Genomic DNA, 19,821 nt, shown 5'->3' with positions numbered 1-19,821 from the left:
TTTGCAGTTTTACAAATACTCTAAGTTGTACTGCTTCACTTCATTTTCTTACAGAAGCCTAAGGTAAGAGCTAAAGACTTGCTATCAATATGATATATCATTTGGTGGAAGAACTGTATCATTACTCAAAACCTGTAAGTCCTGCCATATGCAATACTGACTATTTTCAAAAGAATTAAAGAGAATGATTATTGGTATAGATACTTATAAATATAATTTGAAGCCTGAATAAGTTATGACTAAATTATTAGTCCTGATATGGATTCTAGTTAATATAGCCATCCTCAATATTTGTGAATTCTGTATTTGCAAATTCACCAATAAGCTAACATTTATTTGTAACTCCAAAGTCAATATTATGGTCCTTTCATAGTCATTCCTTGACAAGCACAAAATAGCAATAAGTTTGAGACATCCAACACTCATGGCCCCAACAGAGATCCAGCAAGATAATGCTCTGCCTTTTTGTTTCTCCTCCTAATACTGCAATAAAATATCCTTTTTACAGTATATTTAGTACTGCTATTTTGTTGTTATTGTATTTTTGTGTTTGCGTGCTTTCAGTTGGTGATTTCACAGTTTAAAATGACCCTTGAGCATAGTGTTGAAATGTCTAGTTTTCCTAAGAACAATAAAGTTGTGATATGCTTTGGAGATTAGATAACCTTCGTTCAGTCCTGAGTTTGGCCATGAGTTTAATGTTAATGAATCAACAATATATATTAAATATTATATGAAACACACATAAAACAGGTTCTATACCAAGCAACTGACAAAAATATTGTGACCAGAGTCTCACTTGAACCTAACACAGTATTTCCCCTAGAAGAAATGGTTTCATATTCATTAATTCAGTGTTTGCTACCACTTTATAGAATATAACTACTGCAAATGAGAATCAACTGTAGTTAGCTAGAATGATCACAGACAAAAAGCCCATTTCAAAATCTTAAAAAAAAGTGAAAGACTTTAAGTAAACATTTATGTAATCCTAAAGCCTTAGTTATTCAAAAATGCTATTGAATGTCTTCTAAGCATTGATTTTGCTAGATGCTGTAGAGATACACACAGGGGCATATAAGGAAATGTTTAAGTGCTGGTTCTTGTAAGAAGAGAAGCCCTTATTTGTAGTGTTTACCTTTTTCTGTGGTATAAATACTTACAGTATGATTGATTTCAAGATATCAACAGGATATATCACTAGATTCTGAGTTAGAAAAGATGTGCATGATTGATGTGGTATGATTGATTTCAAGATATCAACATGTTATATCACTGGATTCTGAGTTAGAAAAGATGTACACTATCAGCTTGAAGTCAGACTCTAGTACACTCCTGAAAGGACAAGAATCTGTAAGGAGAGATAAGATACTGACAAGAAATGACATTGCCAGAAACAAAACAGTATGTATTGTGTAATTACAGTATTAAGGAAGACAATTTAAGCATTTCAAAAAGGAAATGTTTAAATTCTTTTTTGACTTTCTTTGAAATAGATGGAGAGTATGTTAGTATTCTTTCCTTAAATTACTTTTTCCCTTCTTTTATAATTTCCAGAAGACTTGCCACAACTTAGAAGTTTTTCTTTTCACTTCGACAATCCTTTTCAGTTTAAAATTGCCTTTCCCCATGCGGTAGCTTTTCTTATTTTTATTTCCATTTAACCATAGAGGGTTATAAATTGGTGCTTTACTGTTTGTCAATAAGAGCGCTATAAACCAGTCCACTACTATGAAAGATATGGGACTAAGGCCTGAGATTGATTCTGGCTTGTATTTAGTGAGAATGATCACAGAGAACATTTCTTGACAAAAAGCCTGTTTCAAAACCTTAAAAAAAAAAAAAAAAGTGAAAGACTTCAAGACTTTTCTACCTAAATGCAGCTGCCAATTTTCAAAGAACATCAGCAATGTAACTCTATGGTTTTCCTATTTTCTGTGGCAGAAGAGGAGCCATAATATTTATCCTGTCTAACATGACCCAGTTTGATCCATCTGCTTCCCTGCCTAAATCTTTTTCAGAAATTCTCTGTAGAATTTACTGCTACTTCTGTTTCACATTGAATTATGCATAAGAACATTTCCCCTCTATATGTCTGCTCAGTGTGGTAAGACTCAAAAAAAAAAATGTATTCAATGTTGTATATATTAATTTAATGTTTGGCCAATTTAATTTTAGATTGCTAAATATTTTTATTGGATACACTTAAATATGGTAGACTAAGCTCATTTTCATGACTTTCTTGATAGTTCTTATTTTAATAAATATTTTGTGCAACAGAACCTCACAAAAGAAGTAAAACAAACAGTATTTTTTCTCATTGTTAAGGTCTGTTCTGGTTTGAAAAGCATGCAGTATATTTTAAAATTTGGGCCTGACATTATACATTATCAGAGATGAATGCTTGTGCATGACCAAGTTTTCATATCTTATTTGGTATGCTTATAATTCAGGTTGTCTGCTTTATCATCACTTTAACTTGTCTAGGCCACCAAAAATCAATGGGAAGTTGAAATTAACTGAAGGTAGCTATTCAAAAATAATATTGCTGTAGATGTAAAAAAGCACATGTATTTATGAAAAAGAAAAGTCAATTTCACTATATTATACCATGCATATGTCTCTAAAAGTTGCTTTATCAATATATGATATATGGTGAAAATAAGTAAAATAAACAAGGGACATTCTCCTTTTCTCTACTTTCTGTCATTTCATATTAGTTTTAATGAAAATATTTTGATTTAGTACATCCTGTGGAGAATAGGGAAGATATTTCCCTGTAGGTTTTGTTGTTCAGTGGTTATTAAAGAGACACTGAACAGATTTTTTTTTCCTAAGTCATTGATTTCACTATTATTATACTTCCACAAGTGGGATACATAGAACAGTGTTTTCCTCTATGTAAGTTTAAAGCAGGAAGCTTGATGAAAGATTTAATTATTTACTGAAAAAGACTAAAGAGATCTTTTATAGTTTTTAAGAAAAAACAAAATCTTAATAAAATAAAATATTATGTCAGATATTCAAAGAAAAGCATATAGAGTACAATGTTTTAATCTTTTTAGAAATATTTCATAAGATTTTTATATAAATCAGAATAGTTTATATAAAACATATTTGAGCTACAAAAAGTCAAATTATAAAAGCAGCAAACTAGTTTAAATTCCATATAAATTTAGGATTGTAGAAAAATTAGTAATAGTCAAAAAACAAGGAGAGAAATTTGAAATATTACAGTAGAATAGTATGAAAGAGAAATGCATTTGATTTGAATAAAGGAAAGGACCAAAAGGGCTATATCTGTCACCCATGCAGAAAATACCCAGATCTACACTTTCTAAAATCCACATTATTGAACATGGTAGCTTGTACATAACTAGTAATAGCAAAAACAATTTACTTTGTGAATAAATAGTGGATGGTTAGTAAATTAAGGATACAAAATGGATTTCATCTCTTAAAAATCAAGTGAAGCCTTTTAAATGAGCAAGAGGAAGTATATGAATTAAGCTTTAGAACAAACAAGTAAAATGTTCTAAAATTTTAGGGGTACAAGCACATGAACAGGCTTCAAAGGTTAAGTACGTTTCAACTATTTTAGAGGAAAACAAATATAAATAGATTTAAAATAATCTGAAATCCTTTTAGAATCATATGGATTGAAAAAAGCAGAATGTAAAGTCAGGAGCTCTTATTCTATTCCTTATGTACCACTTTGGATGTAGGTCTATTCATTCAGCAGAAGAAAGGGAAGATCCCCAAATAAGATTCAAGATCACACATCAACACCACTCAGACATAGTCAAAACTGTGTTCTCTAACCATTTTTTTTTCAGAATTTTGATTGAAAGGTATTAGCAAATAGACCAATAGCAATGTTGCAACCTTTTCTTTATTGCTTTTAGTTTCCTTAAGGAAATTACAGAAGTGGGAGCTTTGGAACCGTAAGTTTCAGGCATTTTTAGGTCCTAGCCTACGCCCTTATTTTGCAGCAATATCCTTCCTTTTCCTACTTTTAGCACAAATTTACACATATGTAAATGTGGAAGATGACTTGCTTACTAGCACTAGCACTTATCTATCTCAAAATTCAGTTATACCAAAAGATCACCTGAAATGAGATTTTAAAAAAATGTTCTAGGAGGAAGAGGAATTTACCTTTTCATCTTATCATCGCTTTACAATTTTACATTGAAAGTGGAGGCAGCTGGGATATAAAACATGTAATATTACACCATAACATATAGGAGATGACAGACTGATAATGTAAACCATAATGTAAAACATAGGATAACTAAAAATGTAAAGAACTGTGTATCCTAAAGTATGCACCATAATGTAAATACAGATGTCACCTTGTTAGAAAGCTAATGTCTCAGACTCTGTACATCACTTTAAGTAAATATGATATGAATAGGGCGTAAGAGTATCACTGTGGAAGGGAAAAGGTTTTCTGGTGGATGTGTGGGAGTGCTGTATATTATATATATACATTGCTGTGGTCTAGGACTCCTGTGAAGAAAAGCTGAATAATTAGGGGGGGGGGGGGGGGAAAAAAAATAGGATGTGGAATTTTTTCAAGTCAACATTCTTTATCTAAGTTCTTTATCTAACTTTATCCAAGTTCTTTATCTATCCTTTAAACTCATCGCTATATGCCATTCCCTAGTAAGGGACCATGACATTATATTGGGCTTCAAATTTCGGGGAGTTCTGGATCACAGAGTGTTTCAACAATGGCAATGGAGGGATACTGGTATGGGATACCAATGACAGGTGATATATGACTGACAGGGAGCTGTACAGAACATATGTCCAGGGTGCATGGTAATGTTTGGATATACTCATAGTGGCAACAATTAAAAACCACAGTAGGGGGGGAACTGGGTTCCTGGCCAGTGGTGCTCTGTCGTGGTCCCTAGGGGAGCAGCGACAGTCTCCCAGGTACAGTGGTGGGGACCGGGAGGGAGTGAGGGTTCAACAGTGAGCCCCTGATGCTAATGACTATGCTTGTGAGCTGATAAACCCAAAATAAGAACAAGGCCTAGAGCAAATTTGTGCCTGGGAATTTCCTTCTGTCAGCCTTCATGTTACTCAAATGTGGCCAGTCTCGAAGCCAAACTCAGCATGTAAATGCAATGCCTTCCCCCCAGCGTGGGACATGACACCCGGGGATGAGCCTCCCTGGCAACGAGGGACCACTATCAACTACCAACTGATGATGCAACTGGAAAATGACCTTATACGGAAGGTTCAATGCGGATCAGCAGAATATCCATGTCTACATAAAATACCATGACTTTAAAATGCTGTTTGACCTAAAGTAAGGGGGAAATGGAAAGGAGAAATGAGTTTATATGGCTACGAGTTTCTAAAAAAGAGTCTGGAGGCTGGCAGAAGGTTTGCCCTCATGCACAACTGAGCAGAGTCAGAGAGACAGATAAAGCAGATACAACCCCCAGATATTGGTTCCTTTGAGGGCTAAAGAGACCCATGGGAGTTATGGTCATGGCCGATGGGGTTAACTACCAGGGCAGATGGCCCCTCTTTGGAAATGGTGTTTATGTGTGATGAATCTGGACTCAGATGGGATCTCCCTTCATAAGACTTTCATGCTAATGTGCTGGAGGTGCAGTTAATGTTGGGGTTTAAGATATATTTAGGGGATTTGAATCTCTGGACTGACAATGTGATAGCCAGATCCTGAGCCTCAACAGACTCCAGCACCTACAATCTGATTTATTGGACTTACCACACTCAGCTAAGATGGAGGTGAAGAAGGACAACCACCACACCATGGAGCCTAGAGTGATTACAACTGAAAATGGGAGGATTGCATCCAGCATCTAGGTGGAATCTGAGCCTCCTCTTGACATAAAGGTGCAATGGACACAGCCAATCCAGTGTCCACATAGAAGAGGTGGCATTGGATTGGGAAAAGTGGACATAATGGACAAAGGGTATGGGGAAAGGCAGGAAGAGATGAGAGGTGGAGGCGTCTTCGGGACATGGAGCTGCCCTGGATGGTGCTTCAGAGGTAATCACCGGACATTGTAAATCCTCACAGGGCCTACATGATGGAATAGAGGAGAGTATGGGCCATGATGTGAACCAATGTATATGAGGTGCAGAGGTGCCCAAAGATGTACTTACCAAATCCAATGGATGTGTCATGATGATGGGAACGAGTGTTGTTGGGGGGGGGGGGAGAGGGGGGGTGGGGGGGTGGGGTTGAATGGGACCTCACATATATATTTTTAATGTAATATTATTACAAAGTCAATAAAAAATAAAAAAAAAAAGAAAAAAAAAAAAAAAAAAAAAAAAAAAAAAAAAAAAAAAAAAAATAAAGTGTACTTCAAGAATGTAGTAGGAATAAACACATTCTCAAACAAAAAAAAAAAAAAAAAAAAAAAAAAAAAAAAAAAAAAAAAAAAAAAAAGAAGAGGATAAGGACAAATGGGAATGATGAGTGGATAGAATAATTACCTAGTTGTTGGAATTTTGTTAGCATCTAATCATGAAGCTGAAAGCCCCTGAGTGGTGGTAAAAATTTTAATGGCCACATTTGCAAATAATCAAGCATGTGAAACAAAATGTGTGAGTAAAATGTGTCTCGTGTATTCATTCTTCAGGAAAGAAATGGCAAAAGGGATAGAGTCACATATGGCATAGCTGCATATGGTAAATTGTTCCTGCTTTGATTCTGCCTCTAGTGAAAACATATGCAACTGATTGACACAGCAGAGTGTTCACATAGAATGGCCAAGAGGAAGAGAGAAATTGTTCCTATGTAAATAATATTACACATTAGCAGCTACAGAGTAAATGGATATTGGCTCACATGGCCAGACTAAGGTGCATAGATTTCGGTTTTCTGTCTGCCAGCGGTCAAAAGAGATGCAAAGCAAACCAGTTAGCCCTGTTTTGGCAGGCAAGACCAGAGAAATAGAAAATAATTCAAAGCCTCTGAAGGGAAAATGGGCATTGAACTCTCTTGAAATTATGCAGAATAAAATGAACATTTCATTAGACTCCCATATCTCAAATTTTTAGATGAATACTTAGTTATTGAATTATCTTACTGAAATAAGAATAGAATATCAAAATTACAAATCAATGCTTTATCACATGAAGAAAGTTAGCTATTGATGGGAAATATTTACAATTGATTAGTAAATAAAATTAAATGAGGTTTTTTCCCTCCTATTTTCAACTTCCATGAAAGGTTTTATAATTGAGCTAAGTTTCACCTTTTCCTTAAAATGTATGTCAAATAACCTGAGTTATGGGGTCAGCATAACATATTATAGCATAGAGTGATGCTGTGATATTTATAGCTTTTTTTATCAGTAATATATTATTTATCAGTAGAATACAGTATTACAGAAAACCTAAATATATAAAATGTATAGAGATGAAGCTTTTAAATGAAGTAAACCCAGAACCCCATGCACTCAATCTCTCCCTCCCTATGAAACTACTGGTTGGATAACTACTGGTGATCTAGAGAAACTGAAAGTGACAGGTCATTTTTGAATGAGCATCTTGACATTCAAAGATATTATCCTTTCTGTGTAAGCTCAGTCTCCTTATTAGTAAGCCACAATTAGAAGGTAAAAGAAGGGAACTTATTAATATAATCAAATGAGATAATTTGGTGAAAACATGTTGTAAATCTTTTTAAATATTATTTTTTGTTGCATTTAATATGTGAACAACAAAAACAAGCCATTCTTTTTGTGATTCTGATGAGTCTTTATCATTATAACTAAAAAAGAAATGTTAGTTGGGCCAGGGTGTTTCTCTGAAACTAATACAGATCAAAGTTTGTCTATACAAAGTTAGAGGATAACATTGCCAACTTAATTACTCATGAAAATGTTTGTCTCAGGGTATTTTGAGAATAACAGAAAACTTAAAAGCAATTATGCAGACACTTCAGGTTTTAGAGTGTAGTAGGATCCTGACTGTTTTAGTTTGCCAAAGGGCTGCTGATAGAGAGTACCAGAAATGGGTTGGCTTTTATAAAAGAGATTTATTTGGAGTAAAAGCTTACAGTTCCAAGTCCATGAGAATCCAAATCAGGGTGACATAAGAGGTGTTTTCTCACCAAATTCAGCTACCACATGGCAAAGCAAGATGGCTGCCTATCTCTGCCTAGATCTCTGCCTTTCTGAAGCTGTAGGCAAACCTGGCACAGAGCTTGCCTTCTACTGGGCCTCCTCTCTCTTTCCCTCTGTGGGTCTCAGCAATATGAGACTCTCAGGGGCTTCTCTCTTTGCAGCTAAGCTGTGGCTGAAATCTCTCTCATATGCCAGGATCAAATATGGTAGCTTCTTTTTCCTGTGTCAGTCTTTCTGTGTTTCTGTTTATATCAGACCTAGCAAGGGGGCATAGACTGTCTCACTGATATAGTCCAGTCAAAAGGGTCCCACAGGAATGGATTAGTTCTCTTATTGGGATTCATAAAAGAATTTCAAATTGTCACACTCCACCTTCTAAATCCCAAATAGACATGTCTTTGCATATGCAAAATATATTTGTTACATCATAACACTCCAAAACCTTAAATCATTTCAATAGCAATGATAAGTACAAAATCATATCAAAATCAGTTATAGGCAAGCAGTTTGTCTTGGGGCAAAGTTCCCTCTCGCTGTAGACCTGCTTCCAATATACAAAGGAGGGACAGACATAGGATAGACATTTGCATTATGACAAGGAGAGATTAGGAGGAAAACAGGAATCGCATCTAGGATCGCCAACAGTTCTGAAAACCTGCATGGCATGCTCCATTAGATTTAAAAATCTGAGAGTCATCCTTAGAGAAATGGATTCTTCTACTTCAGAGCCTCATGGGGACCCATCCCTTCCTGGAGCTTGCCCAGTGGCCATACTTTCTGTTCTACCCTCTTCGAAAATCTAGGTGACAATCAAGCTCCAGGCTTCGCCCTTTAAGAACACTGGGTAATGGCCACACTTTCCCCAATTTCTGGGGAACTCTCTCAACTCCCTTAGTACAATGAGGTGGTAGCAACATTCTCCCTAAACTTTGGTATACAGGCACAAACCCCTCAGAGTGCTGAATGGAGAAATGACTTTTCCTAATCTATGGTGACTAGGTCCAGTGTCCTCATAGCAGTGAGGTGGCAACCTAACTCTCCCCACCTACTGGGGAATGTGCTCCACCCTCTCTGTAGTCTGGGGTGGCCAAACTCTCCCTGAACAATGGGATGGAAGGTCCACCCTCTTCAAATGCCAGGGCAAACTCACCCTTTCTTCACACGTGGGTGGAGTTCCTCTCTTGACCTGAAGAGATGTCTTAATTCCAGATTCTCATCTTCCACAGTTTTGCTCTTAAACCATTTTTCCTTTAATCTCTCCCTTCCCTGACCCTTTTAGTTCAGGCTGACAGTGGGTTTTTTTCATCCCTATCTCACAAAATGCATGTTTGTTTTGCATGCAGAAACAGGTCTAAGCTGTCAGACACTAAGACTTTCCACAAGTCCTTACTGGATAACTGCATTTCTGGTCCTAACTTGGACTGAAATGGCTGCTTGTTTCCAAGTGCAGTTAAGACCTCACATGGGGCACTATCCTCTGAGAGCTTGTTTTCCAGAAGTTTGGAATTTCCCAAATCAGCCTCTGGTATTTGTGCCCAGCAGTTTTGCTCTCATCTTATGTCTTTGCTATCTCAATTTGCTATAAGCTGCAAGGAGATGCAAGGTTGTATTTTCAACATTTTCTTTGGACATCTCCTCAACTAAATGTCCAAGCTTGACATTTTCAACTTATTCCTTCCATATAACATCAAGAATCAATTTTGCCAAGTCCTCTGCAAATTTAAAACAAGGATAACCTTTCCCCCAGTTTCCAATAATTTCATCATTTTTTTCTGAGACCTTATCAGAAATAACTTTGCGGTCTATATTTCTATCAACGTTCTCTTCAAAGCAATCTAGGCCTTATCTATTAAGCATGTGACATTTCCTTAAAAAAAAAATCTCTTATCCATTTATGAAACCATTCTAGCACTTTTGGTAATTGGAGCAGCATGACTCAACAATCCTGGTACCAATTTCTGTTTTAGTTTGCCAAAGGATTACTAATGGAAAGTACCAAAAAATCTGTTGGTTTTTCTAAAGGGTATTTATTTGATAAAAGCTTACAGTTCCAACGTCATGAGAATCCAAATCAGGGCAACTTAAGAGGTACTTTCTTACCAGTCAGCTACCATATGGCAAAGCAAGATGGCCACTGATCTCTACTGAGATCTCTGCCTTTCTGCAGCTGTAGGCAAACCTGACACAGGGCTTGTCTCTTACCAGGCCTCCTCTCTCTTTCTCTCTCTCTATCTCTCTTTCTCTCTCTCTGGGTCTTGGCAGTTTGAACCTCTCAGGGGCTTCTCTCTTAGCATCTCACTGTGGGTAAAACAACTCTCACATGGCAGGATCAAATATGGTGGTTTCTTTTTCCTATGTTTGTGTTCTATTTGTATCAGACCCAGCATGGGTGCAGAGACTCAACCTGAGGCGTGCCTCAGTGACATAGTCCAATCAAAAGGGTCTCATACCCACTGGAATGGATTAGTTCTCTTTTTGGGATTCGTAAAATAATTTCAAATTGCCACACTGACTAAAACCACATAAGGAATTGGGCTTTCTCAATAAATTCTGGTTCCTTAAAGAAACCTGGGAAATCTGTTAAATGTTTATAGGTCAAATTATTCTAATAAGAATAAGAATAAGAATAGTGGTGGCTATTATTATCAGTACTGCCCTGAATACTTATTTCTGAGATAAGAAAGTTTCATTCTGAATTTTTTTTTTCCACTGCCACCATGTCATGGCAAAAGAACATATTTTGCATGGGAGACATGATGCACTTCCATAGTAGGAAGTGACTATTTTGAGATAATTTGATTTCTCAATTATTTGCCAATGTATACAGTCATCTTTCATTTTCTTTACTTGTATACTTTTGTGATGTCAGAGACATCTTAAAAATGTTCTTCATTACAGTCACAATAACTGTCCACCACACTTTATAAGACTGACTCTTTTGGAGTCCACCTATCCTACATTGTCCTCATGTCTGTTCACAAGTACTGCTGGAAATGCAATATCACAGTAACTGCTGCATTTCCCTGACTCTTAAGAATATATGCCACATGATCATGTCAGTATTTCAGAAAAGGAGATATGTCTAGCTGATTATTTGAACTTCATTCTAATAAATATTGTTTGCTTTCTATTTTCATGGGTGTTAACACTGCATTTTTAAATCTGTGAGATCTATATTGGTTCAACTACTATCTGTCCAAGCAGGGGTTGGTAGATTTGAAAAGATAAGCAGGGCTTCTAGAGAATACAATCCCCGATTTTGCTGACCCTGTTGGATAGAATTTGCTTACTTCATGTTATGAACAACATGTTAGATATTTCTTCTTTTATTTTTATGTCAGAAGGGGCTGATAAATTTTCACCAGCTAGCATTTTTTCCTTAACATTATTAATATCAACTTGTCTTTGGTCAAAAGATGCTTAGGATAAAGTTCACATTCAAAATGTTCTACAACAGCATTTATGAAATCACTGTGCTTCAATGTTGACAGAAATAATGCTATTCAGTGTCAATATTTCCACCAAAAGCCAGAAAGAATAGCAGTCAGGATTTGCTAGACATGTACTTTCAATAATTTTACTCTTTCGTTAAGTACCATTGTCTTTAGGGTTTAAATGTTTGTTCTGACAAGACCATTGAAGATTATTGGTGTCACAAACAGGCCCACAGAAAAATTAATTAGTGCCATTTATTTATTTTTCTTCAAGATAGAACAATAAGCTCTTCGTATATGAACACAGAAAACATGATGATTGATCAAAGTTGTCAAATACCCAAAGCAGTCATGTTACTTTGGTCCATGTATTCGCTAGTAATAAGCTCTCCCAAAACTTAGTGGTTTGTTATGACAGTATTTATTCCTTTACAATTCTGTGTCAGAAAACAAGGATGAGCTCAACTGGGATGGTTCATCTCTGCTCCATGTCATGTTGGCCAGGCTCACTGTTGTATTTGTGTTTAGTTAGCAATGAAAGCCTCTATTACATGCCTGGTGGTGGGCTGGTAGTCACCAGAGTTAATGAGGTAAATGGTCATGTTTTAGTCATCATCTAGATCACCTATCAGGCTAGTGCAGGCTTCTTCACATGATGGTGGTTGCAGGAGTCCCAAGTGCAGGAGGAGAGGGCAATTCACAACATGTAAGCTCTTTTCAAGCCTCTTCTTGAAATATGTTTCATAATGTCATTTTAGCCAAAGCAAGACTCTGAACTACTCTGAACTGAACTACACCTTTTAACAGGACCAGCTCCAAGTCACACAGCAAAAGAGATGGGAAACATGTGTAGCCATTTTTGCCATCTATTTCAACTCAAGTTCTAAATTATTAAGGTTTGTGATGAGTCAGAGTGCAAGGATTTGGATCCTAGTGTCATCACTTTACTATCTATGTGACCCAGGGCAATTCCTTAACCTCTCAATGCCTAAATTCCTTCATATGTTAAAAGATATACTTTCATTGTGTCTTTCCATATTTTGACAATTAAACTGATAACCTCTTGTAGTACTTAAAACAGTGCTTGGCATATAGTATGGGTTTAATAAATGTTTGCTATTATTATCTTAACACTAAAAATAACAGTTTCTGTTTTTGAAGAATTCCCATTCCCATCCACACAATCTCTGCACACTTTTTGATATACACACATTGTTTGCTCTTATCTCAATCTTTTTTCTTGTTCATCTTTTATTTTATTTTTCATTTCCAGAATTTTGATTAATAACATATCATTGTCTTTGCCATCTGTTAAACATGGAGCTTTGTTAAAAACAAACACACAATGAGCCCTTGATACTAATGACTATGCTTGTGGGCCTGTGGGCCTGAAATAAGAACTAGGCCTAGAGCTGCAGGGTGCCTAAGAGTTACCTCCTGAGAGCTTCCATGTTGCTCAAATGTGGCCAGTCTTGAAGCCAAACTCAGCATGTAAATGCATTGCCTCCCCCCCCCCCCCCCCCGGCATGGGACATGACTCCAGGGCATGAGCCTCCCTGGCACTGAGGGATTACTACCAAGTACCAGCTGATGTTGTGGCTGGAGAACGACCTTGAATAAAAAGGTCAACTCAGACCAGCAGAATATCTCAGCCTACATGTAATACCAGGAGTTAAAAATGCTTTTTGACCTTGAATAGAAGGGGGAAATGGAAAGGACAAATGAATCTATATGTCTATGAGCTTCCAAAAAAGAGCCGGGAGGTCATCAGAGGGATTGCCCTTATTCACACCTCAGTAGAGTCCCAGAGACAGCTAAAGTAGATACAACCCCAGGTATTGGTTCTTCTGAGGGCTGTAGAGACCCACATATTCTATGATCATGTTGTATTCATGATTGATGAGAGAAATTTCTAAAATATATAGTCTTTTACCTGCACATTTACTGTGAGTTGGTTCCACGCTAAATCAGTATAACATAAAACATCAAGAGCTAAGGAGAACACAAACAAAGCAAATGCCAAATTATTAAAAGTTGCATGAAGATAAATATATAAATAGTCTCACCACATTTTCAGTTTAGAAATAATATTTGAGATAATCTATTCCTGCTCTTTTATTTTATAGACAGGAAATCAAATTATACAACTTTTCCCATAACCGGATAGCCATTTAATGGAGATGATGGTGCTCTGTCTGAGTTCTCCTGCCACCCAGTGCAATACAAGTTTCGTCCCATAATCCCTGTTGTGATTTTAAACAGCAAAATATGTTCAAGGTCTATGGTTTGAAAGAACATAGTTCCTAGTATTCTGCCCTTGATGCCAATTTCAATGAACAAGATTCATCAGTATTAAATCTTCGGTGCTTAACAGTGGAAGCTGCTATATAGTTCATATGTGTTTAGTCTTTCACGGGATTCCTCCTTCCTTTAGGTTTTTCTCCTTCACTTGATCCTATTGCCAGTTTAGTTAACAAAAAAAAAAAAAGTGCTCTATGACTTCACTCAAATACCTTAGATGGCTCCCATTGCTTAGAACACAATCTCCTCTTTTATTTCATTATTCAGGGCACTGACAACCTAATCATAGCATACGTTTCCAACTTGACAATAGACAATGCTCCAAAAATTTCTTTGAAAGTATATTTCCACTTTAATAGACTATAAAATGTCTAATGACAGAAATAACATCATATCATATTGCTTTACTCCTTAAAACTCTTATTGTGGGTAGCAGGTAAATAAAATACAGATCACTTACTATGGTAGTGATCTGGCTTCTGGCCATATTGCTATTCTTACCTTTTCTCACTCTCCCACTCCCTTCCTATGTTTCACCTTAGTTGGCCTCATTTTGTCCTGTAAGCCTACCAAAACTCTATTCCAAATTCAGGGCCTTTACACTTGCTCTTCTCTAACCAGAACACTTTTATCCTGTTCTTCCCATAAGTGACTCCATTTCCTTATTTGATCTTACTTAAAATATCACTTTATCACAGAGGACTTCCCTGAAATCTTGCTTAAGTGCCAGGACCATGTCGTTTACTCATTGTATATATCCCTAATACCTAGAAGATTGGCCTATAATTGACAGAATTTCAACAAATACTTGATAAACTTATTGAAAAATGTTATATTTCTATGTTCCCTGTAGTTTCTGGTACCCCGTTTTACCCTGAGCTGGTTCTTACTAAATGTCTCTTCAATAAAGAGATAAAGAAGGCAAAGCTTATTCAGCTTGTCTGTTCATTGCCTTATTATGGAGGTCACTAGTTATATTAGAGAGTTTTAAGCTGGAAATGATGTTAAGAACCCAAGGAAATTTGTATAATACAAAACAAAAGTAATGGATATGCTTGAAAGCAGTAGTTCAGTTAGGTCTCTATTATCTGTGCTAATGAAGAAGAGCAATGAAGCAGATGATCCATAACAACAGATAATGAAAAACTATTTGCATTTAGTTCTGGGATGCATTATCCAGTGTCCCTAACTTGTAAACAGGTTATATTCCAAAAGGTCATTTGTAAATAGTTTATTTAGGACTTATAATACATATTCCCTAGAAATAATGCAGCTGATTTATAGTGCTAACAATATTTAGGAAATAAAATGCAGTTAGATTTAAAATGCTGTTTGACCTAAAGTAAGGGGGAAATGGAAAGGAGAAATGAGTTTATATGGCTACGAGTTTCTAAAAAAGAGTCTGGAGGCTGGCAGAAGGTTTGCCCTCATGCACAACTGAGCAGAGTCAGAGAGACAGATAAAGCAGATACAACCCCCAGATATTGGTTCCTTTGAGGGCTAAAGAGACCCATGGGAGTTATGGTCATGGCCGATGGGGTTAACTACCAGGGCAGATGGCCCCTCTTTGGAAATGGTGTTTATGTGTGATGAATCTGGACTCAGATGGGATCTCCCTTCATAAGACTTTCATGCTAATGTGCTGGAGGTGCAGTTAATGTTGGGGTTTAAGATATATTTAGGGGATTTGAATCTCTGGACTGACAATGTGATAGCCAGATCCTGAGCCTCAACAGACTCCAGCACCTACAATCTGATTTATTGGACTTACCACACTCAGCTAAGATGGAGGTGAAGAAGGACAACCACCACACCATGGAGCCTAGAGTGATTACAACTGAAAATGGGAGGATTGCATCCAGCATCCAGGTGGAATCTGAGCCTCCTCTTGACATAAAGGTGCAATGGACACAACCAATCCAGTGTCCACATAGAAGAGGTGGCATTGGATTGGGAAAAGTGGACATAATGGACAAAGGGTATGGGGAAAGGCAGGAAGAGATGAGAGGTGGAGGCGTCTTCAGGACATGGAGCTGCCCTGGATGGTGCTTCAGAGGTAATCACCGGACATTGTAAATCCTCACAGGGCCTACATGATGGAATAGAGGAGAGTATGGGCCATGATGTGAACCAATGTATATGAGGTGCAGAGGTGCCCAAAGATGTACTTACCAAATCCAATGGATGTGTCATGATGATGGGAACGAGTGTTGTTGGGGGGGGGAGAGGGGGGGTGGGGGGGTGGGGTTGAATGGGACCTCACATATATATTTTTAATGTAATATTACAAAGTCAATAAAAAATTAAAAAATTAAAAAAAAAAAAAAAAAAACAAAAACAAAAACAAAAAAAAAAAAAGAAAATGCAGCTGCTTTTATTAAATTATTTTACTGAAAAAATAAAATAAAATAAAATAAAATAAAATGCAGTTAGAACACCCTTTATACCATTTTAGTATAAAAACAGCTTGACAGTTTCCAAATAGAGAGCCTGGAATCTGTCCTTTCTTGCCACAGTCTGCTTCTTCTCATCCATACCAGGAGCAACACTTTCTTCTCAGTCCCAGCTATCTTCAGCTCCAGAGCAAAGTCTATGGTAGCTGCCCTCCAAACATGGGTGTGGTAAATAGTGGGGACAGTATCTGGAAGGGTAGACTTGGGTTCTGTAGTAAAGGTTTGGAGGGATGGACTGCCATGAGCAGAGATTTTCTGGCAGCTTTGTGGAGACTCCTTTGATTCTCCTTTGAAGCCAGTTTGGAATGGTAGCACCTGTGGATTGGGAGCCTGATTCCCTAACTTCTGGAAGTCAGGATACCAAACACAGGAGTATAAGCAACCTGTAGAAAGTTAGGCTAACCAAACTTGTAGCAGGTTGATATTGTTTAATGCATTAAATTTCAGAACCAACTTTGAGACATAAGAATGGGAGATAGCAAAATGCTGGAATTTTGGACAGAGGGAAAATGTACAAAATAACATTTAACCAAGAATATGCATAGGAGCACCGTATAATAAAAGTGTGAAAGAATCCAAATTCTCCTTACCAGTAAAGTGGATGTCAAGACTTTAGAGTATTTACACAATTAAACATTATTGAACAGATGAACTTAAGTGGCAGATATAAAAATTTTAGTAAGATGATATTAAGTGATAGCATGCATCCCCAAATTATATACAATAGGAAACTTCATTCAGGTTCATATAAAATTTGAAAGCAAGTTAAATAAGCTATAGGTTTTGGGACATATAGAAAAAATAAAACTACATAAAATAAGTCAAAGAAATGATGAGTCTGCTAATAAAAGTAACTGCTACCTTCAGTGGGGGGAGAATCAGATTGGAGGACCACCATATGGTTAGAGGCAAGTTATTGTCAAGGACCTGGTTTTGTCCTGGATGTTATATTATTCTCTTCTATACTCTATCTTATTTACTATATTATTTTAAAAGTATTTTCTAAATCCACCTCTATAAACTAAGCTTCTAAATGTCACTTTTTTTCTGATTTGTTAATGATGGTCCAAGCACAGACAATGAATTTTTAATGGAATTTTCAGGATAGGCATCCTTAACAAGGTGACATCTGAGCAAAGTTTGAAGGAGGTTAGAAAATTAGCCATAAGGATGTCTGGGGAAGGAATATTCCACAAAATGGGAACAACTGTAACAAAGATCGCAAAGTGAAGCATTCCTGACTTTTTAAGAAAGTGAGGACCCCATTATAGCTTTAGTCCAGAATACAAAGGGATGAGTAGTAGGATATGAGGACAGAGAAATAAGGAAGTCAAAGTCTTTGTGACATTGTAGGCCATTTTAAATATATACTTTGCCATTTACTGTGTGAAGGAGGAAGCTCTTGGAGGATTTTTGAGCATAGAAGTACTATCATCATTCTGGGTGCTGAATTGAGGAGACTGTATTGGGTGCTGAGGGGACAAAATTGGAAAGAGACCAAGTAGAACAAATTAGAAAGCTCTTACAATAATCTGGTGGAAAGATAGTAGCGGCTTGGAACAAACTAGTAATAAAGTAGGTATTGAAAAGTGGTCAAATTCTGTAAGATGTGAAAAAAAGAGAAGAAACAAAGATGATTCCAAGGTTTTTGTCCTCAACAAGTGGAATAATGGAGTTGCCACTCAGATGGGGAATACTGTGAGTAGAGTGGTTTTTTTGGGGGGAGGAGATTAGGACTTCTATTTGAATGTTGTAAATTTAAGATTTTATGAAATATGCAATTGACGTTTCCAGTAGGCAACACAATATATTACTCTGGGGGTCAAGGGAGAAGAAGATCTGGCATGAAGGAATAAAAATGGAAGTGTCCAAAATTATAAACAATAATTACAGCCTCACACTTAGATGAGATCACCACATGTTATCATCCATTGTTTAAATTTATCATTAAGTATTGAAAGGAAAATTTTGCTTTAATATCCTTTTTTTGGGTTGGAGAAATTTTTTCATAATGAGTAGTATACCTCCTCTCTACTCTGTCCATTAATAAGTGTCAGATGTTAGAATATATAGATATTCACAAATTAAATAATGTCTCGTCAACAATTCTGCTCCGAATAAATGAAATACTTCATTCAGGTTTGTTTTTCATTTAAACTGTTAGTTTATTCGTTCTTACAAGTTAAATTACTTTTCAAAATCTGTCTTATGTCTATGGTCCTTTGAATGCTGTCATTGACATACCCTGGTAAAATAAACGATTATATTTGAACACAGTCCTGTTTTCTGTTATTTTATTGTCTAACTCAAATTCTTTCCTCCCTGAGAAGTGAATTGCCTCATCTCTATTTAGAGTTGTAATTTGAACTCTAGAAAGAAACAAATCATTCAGAACATTAGGATGTTAACACACAATCTTACCAGTGAAGAGAAAGACAGCACAGCCAATTGACCGTCTTCTATTTACTTAGTTTATGACATCATGTTAGTCTCAGAGAGCTGACAGCATTTTATAGAGGAGGCCTTTGTTTTACTAATCTTGTATCCTACACATCGTCTCTGCTGTATTAAACCTTGTTTTAGTTCCCCTAATGTATATTAAAATATACACTTAGAAGGGAAAGATTTTTTTAAATGAAATAAAATAAGAGTTTGGTGCACCAAACTCTAAAACTCCTTAGCAGTTTTTTACCTGTTAAGATTCTGTATTGTATCAAATTTATGTTTTCCAAAAATCCTTTTTAGCTCATCAGTAGAATTTTTATATTATTCATTCCCCTATGGTACATAAGAAAACTCATTGCACCTATAATGCTGATTTTTGATCATTTTTCTCCTAGAGTGTTTCAAATATTTTTAAGAATTTTGTTTTGTTTTTCAAAATGCTTTCCATATCGATCCCAATCTCAGGTCTTTGATATGCAAAGATGCCCTGTTAAATATGCTTTTGATGCCATTTTCTAAGAGTGTCACTAAATTCTAAAGGAATTAGACTGTCCTTTGAAGCACATTGTGAGGTATGTTGCTCAAAACTTTAAAAAATAATACTATAAGAAAGGTCAAAGAATCTCTTTATCATATTGCCATATGTTTTAGTCAGCTAAGGGTGCTAATGCAAGGCACCAAAAATCTGTTGGCTTTTATAAAAGGTATTTATTTAGGGTAGCAGCTTACAGTCACAAGGCCCTAAAGAATCCAACTCAAGGTACCATAAGAGGTACTTTCTCACCCTGAAGTCTGTTGCCACATGTTGACACAAGATGGCAGGTGATGTCTGCAAAGGTTCAGTCTTCCTTCTTCCCTCTTAAGGTTCTGTGGTCCCAGCTTCTTCCTATCTCAGCTGCAGGCTGGAAAAGGGCTCATCTCTCAGGGTTTCGCAGCTGCTCTGTTTCTTCACTGCAAACTGTCACCCTCATCTTTCTTCCCAGGGCCACAGGATCAAAGTTCATTCCTCTTCCTCTGAGTTCTCTATGTATCTACTTTTCTGTTCTTTGATTGAGCATCCAT

The sequence above is a fragment of the Dasypus novemcinctus genome, chromosome 13 (assembly GCF_030445035.2).
Source record: "Dasypus novemcinctus isolate mDasNov1 chromosome 13, mDasNov1.1.hap2, whole genome shotgun sequence".
Classification (NCBI taxonomy): domain Eukaryota; kingdom Metazoa; phylum Chordata; class Mammalia; order Cingulata; family Dasypodidae; genus Dasypus; species Dasypus novemcinctus.
Note: the sequence above shows the minus strand (reverse complement) of the source record.